At 30.3% G+C, this 5,717-nt stretch overlaps 1 pseudogene; it reads left to right on the forward strand.

Moving 5' to 3' along the window:
• Window positions 1-4,121: 4,121 nt before the first annotated feature.
• On the forward strand, window positions 4,122-4,762 carry LOC132934558 (gastrula zinc finger protein XlCGF71.1-like; annotated as a pseudogene).
• The last annotated feature ends 955 nt before the right edge of the window (window positions 4,763-5,717 follow it).

Here is a 5,717-nt window from a genome sequence, read left to right on the forward strand (position 1 = left end):
TGAAAATATACCTCTATATCAAACAAAATTGCCTGATACAGAAATGTCTATGTATCGAAATGACCGGAGGAAAATATTTTCAAATATATAAATGGTCAAAGAGAAAATATATTTAATAGAAACAACAATTTAGTATAATACGAGTAGAACCTATGAGTCTTATGCAGGGTTGCATGAACCATCACTAAATATTTATTGAATCAATAGTGAGTTAAATAATGGTCCCTTAAACATGATTTAGCGGCCGCTGATTGGTCCATTAAATGAATTAATTTTTTATGTGACCCGGAATTAGTGTATTACAGCTAATTTCCAGAATTATGTTGCTGCAATAAATAACATTTATCTACATAATATTTACAAATAATATGCAATATTTAAACCCATATATTCCAAGAGTGTATGGTATGAATCTATATTAAATAAATAGATAAAGAGCTAAGTATCAAGTATGATATTTAATAAACTCAAACCATATGCAGATTTATCAATAATAATATTAAACCATTTAAAGTGTCCATATTAAAACTGCCTCACAAATAAACACAACGGCAATGAATTTAAAATTTAAAATTATGTGTAACCAATAACCATCAATACAGGATTTATTTTTATTTTAATTCAACAATATATTATTACTTCATCCATACTTAATATAACTATTTGAAACAGAACTTGAGAAATGTGACAGTGTGGAAGCGTAGGTACTGTCATGATGCGCAAGTCATGACGACGGAGTAATAAGGCACAACATTTTCAACTGCGGTTTCTAATATTATGATGGTTATCCATATCGTATTTTGCTCAGCAGTATCTTAGATATTGGATCAAAATGTCTTTTAATCGCAGTGGTAAAATAATCTCGTTTATAATAAAGAATCACATTGCACCTACAATAATTGTATCACAACGCAACAAAATGTTAAAATTCATATGTATGTACTTACTTATAAATACAGTCCATATACTTACGTAGATACAAAATTTCATATGACATAAAATAATATTATTAAATAAATATTAAATAAATACTTTTTTAAAATACATTGATGATTTAGGTTTATTTATTTTAATGAATGCCACTATTCAATATATACATATACATTGTATATATATTATATAAGTTAAATAATAATAATAATAATAATAACTATTAAATTGTTATCCATTAATTTTAATAATTTTTTCTCTAGGAAATTTTAGTGTTTGGCCATACTTTCCTCTGGTTATATATATAATCCATTAAATTAATTTATCCTTACATACATTTTTTATATGGAAATGATTCTATTGATAAGTACTTAATACCACATATAATCCTGTAAGGTTATATTATACTCTCGACACTCTGCATATACATAAGTGGTAAGTACCTAACTAACTGTATATGTCATAATATAGATGTATATAGTTTATATGCATACATACACTAAACATACTCGATTCACTAAAATGTTGATGTTCATAGATAACTGGGTGCACCATAAATGCCCAGAAAATAATAACGTGAACTATAAAATCTTACGTTCTGTAATATTCTGTAAAATACATTTTCACAGACAAAAATATAATATATTGTATAAGACATAGGTAGGTTCAATTAATCTATTATATATAAAATCGAACGTCGGGACGTGTCCTGACTGACTGATCAATTTAGAGCCTAAACTACGATAGCTAGCAACTTGAAATGTTGACAGTACCTATTCGTACCCCCATGTAATTGTGCAATAGAAAGAATTTGCGAAAACTCACATTTTAAAGAGGTGCGCTCAATCAAGGATTTTGTGATTCATGATAAAAATCAAAATTGTTTATTTGTTTATGAATGGTTGCCATTGGTTACATATTATAATAGTAATAGTAGAATTGACTAAAAATGAATAAACCATACAATATTACACAATATTACATATTTAGTTTAGTACCTATGTACCTATATATTATAAGTTTTTAATCTAAGCGTTATGTTTGGTTTATCAACTGAGAAAAATGGTATTTTATATTTTAGTATTGTAAGATCTATAAGTACTTATAATTGCTAACTAATTTCCAATGTTTATATAATTCAACTCACTTTTACTTTTTAACACTGTCTTTTACTATGCAACTCAAAGTATAATCAATTGTGACTTAGGTCTCTCCATGGGTTGTTATTTGTTAGTAAAACTACAAAGGTAGACACTAAAAGGTAGTAAAAACAATCATTCCACTCCTCAGTGTCACCAATAGAACAGTTACTTAACATAATAGGTACTGACAGTTTTTGGAATATTAAAAACTGTAGTTCCATACTCCCGTCAAAGGTTCATTATATAAATAGGTACTCCCACATTTGACATTGTGATACATTGACTAAGGCAGTGTGATACACAATATTCAACTTGATCAAATCTGAATTTTCAAATTTCCTGGTCAATCAAGTTCCGTTTAGAGCAGCCAAATGTTGCGATAATTTACAAAACAAAACTATTACCAGTTTTGTACTTTTATCGCGGGATGTATTTACATAATATATATCATAATGATTACATTTTTGTTTTATGAAATATCCGGTTTGCGAGGGGGAACGATCGACGTCTAATGCCGTTATCTGACTGAAAACTGTGCTGCGATGTATATTTCAATATATAATATTACCTATATAGTATAATATAGTGCATTGGATCTACTATATCCGGCTGTAACAATATTATTACATTGTTATCCATGTTATATATTATTATTATTACGTGCATATATAGTGTGTGTCCTACGGGCACAATATTTCATGAAAAAAACTGTAATACACTCCTACGTTAAAGCAATATGTTGTCCTGTTGTGATATTACTATAAGCAAAGAAATTAAAACGTATAGTTCAAATCGAATCAATTTGGTTCTTAGATATTTTCGATGAAAAATGGATGCTAGTCGCGTATAGATCCATGAAGGCACCTCACAGCTCACATATAACACGTTTATACACACACCATAATATGCGCCAGGTTTTGGAAAATGTATACCTAATAATGCATTAGTAGTACCCCATGGGTATCCTATAGATGTCATGAACTTCAACGAATTACCAACCCCCCTAATTTCCTAAAAAATCCCTGTTTTATAGTATGTGGTCTATACCAGTGGCGTTACGAGCAAAGTATAATACGGTCTACATTTAAATTGATGGTCTATACTAAAATTACAAGCATGCATACAAATTAATAGTGCATTGGTACACATGAAAAAATTTATGTTTTCGAAACAAAAAATTTTCATGCATAATATTGAAGGGTAACATTAAAAAACATACTATTTTATACATTTTCAGGAATCACGATTTTCTATTCTGATTTTGATAGGTACTAGAAAATTTTAGAAATATTCTAAAATGTAATAAAAATATAGTATTTATATGTTGATCAAGAAGGTAAACAATTTGAAAAATTAATGTAAAACTTATTGTAAGACTTGAAGTACATAGTGAAATTTAAACTACTATAACCAATATATTTTAGCGTAGGTACCTATATCTATAAATCTATAAACACTAAACAGTAAACACATATATGATATTATAAAATAAATAAGTTTTAATTATTGTTATGCGTTTGAATAACACTATATATTTGTAATCTTCAATAAAAATGTATTTGTGACAATTTAATATCAACGAGAACATCATAAACTATAATATAAAATAATATGGACAAAGCATAACCAATGTCTTACACATTGTATGCGATAGTACACAATGCATTGCGGATGGATTTTACCTTTTATTAAAAAATTATAATAGTGAATAATGAATAATGATTAAAAAGCATTAGACATATTATATTATTTAATAGTGACAGTTACCTACCCATATAATATTATCTATTAGTCACGGTAATTAAATTTTGAAATTATAACCGCTTTATATGGTACAGAAGTTACAACGATAAATACTGGCTTGAAACATCTGATAATGACAATAAATTATAATTGACCATTAGCAGGATAGTTTAGTAACCATGTAATTTTACGAAAAACAAATACGTTATAGTTTATTGTAAAATATTACATATTACATGAATCAAAAAAGTCGGACATTGTTAACCTTGAATCGGTAAAAATATTATGTAACAGGTTGGAGGAAATATGAGTGATAACGTCGACGTTTCAGATTTGAAATTAAATGCATTAAAATTAAAAGTTGAAAGCGATCTCACCTGTAACCTTAGGATGCACGTTAGGGAGAGGCAGTACCCATATGACGCGTACGATAACGTTGATTCAACCTAAGCGACCATCTGACGATACACCGGTGGAAGCATAGGGGCGAGAATCCGTTTAACTTTGACGTGTGTGACAAGTCAATCAGTCAAAGAAGTACACTGGCCGAACGCCGTCAAACTCTCACGAGAGAAAAACCGTTGACTTGCGAAGTTTTCCAAAAATAGTTCCATAATATGGGAAATTTGATAAGGGACCGGTTAATACATACTGGTGAGAAACCGTACCGCTGTGACGTGTGCGACAAGTTGTTCAGGCAAAGGAGCACACTGATCGTACATCAGCGGAAGCACACGGGAGAAAAACAGTTCCTCTGCGACTTTTGCGTCAAAAAGTCCAATAACAACGGCGATTTGATAAAGCATCAACGAACACATACGGGTGAGAAACCGTTCAGCTATGACGTAAGTGGCAAGTCGTTCATTCAAAAAAGCACACTGAACGCACACTGGCGGACGCACTGCACGGGAGAAAACCCGTTCCTTTGCCACGTGGTAATTTTGTAAGGCACCGGTTACTATACCGGAAACCGTTCAATTGTGACGTGTGTTGCCTAGTCATTTAGTCAAAGAAGCACACTGATGGTACATCGTCTGATGCAGCATACTGGATGAATCTTAGTTATGTGATCTATGGGACTGGATGCATAGACGTCAAGTTAGATTATCAGTTATCATTTGTCATAAATTATCATTACGTTTGCTTGTTAATTTAGTAGTTTAGTATATTCTCAGTAATAAATTTCGATTGGTTTCTTAACGTCCACGACGTCGTCAATATTTCGTTCTTTTTAACTGTCTGTTTAAACTATTGATAATGTTAAATTATGCACGTGTTACCCCAAATTAATGAAATAAGAATTCTGAAGGGCATAACTGCAAGTTATGTGAAATCGTCATAAACCTGCTAGGAAAAAAGCGTTTGTGAAAATGTATCTTTACAACCTATACAAATGTATTTTTTAATTTAAATAAATATCTTAATTTTGAGAGGTTTGTCATCTTTGGAACCTAAAACTGTCCTTTCTTTGCCTCGGTCTAATTATCGTAAGTTTGAATTGCTGAGTGATTCAAAGTATAAAGAGGAAAAAAACATTTAAATTACTGAGTTATGAAAAAAAATTACATACATACGATAATAATTCGATAGTTATCGGAAATAATTAGCTAAATTTATACACAATTGTAAGTTAAATTATTAACGATACGATTATAATAGAAATACATTTTGGTGAATACACTATTCGAATTGCCGACCGTTGAACTTCGAATTGTCGCGTGTTGACGGCTAGTTTTCTCTATATTACTACGAATTACCGCATGTACTTAAGTGCATTGTTTATATTCGAATTACTGCGAGATTTTTAAGGGAACAAGCAATTACTTTAAATTACCGAAAGTCTAATATTATCGAGTTGACGTATATTAGATACCTATAGTGCAGCATGGTTTGGGGTTTTTG

The sequence above is a fragment of the Metopolophium dirhodum genome, chromosome 1 (genome assembly GCF_019925205.1).
Source record: "Metopolophium dirhodum isolate CAU chromosome 1, ASM1992520v1, whole genome shotgun sequence".
Lineage (NCBI taxonomy): Eukaryota > Metazoa > Arthropoda > Insecta > Hemiptera > Aphididae > Metopolophium > Metopolophium dirhodum.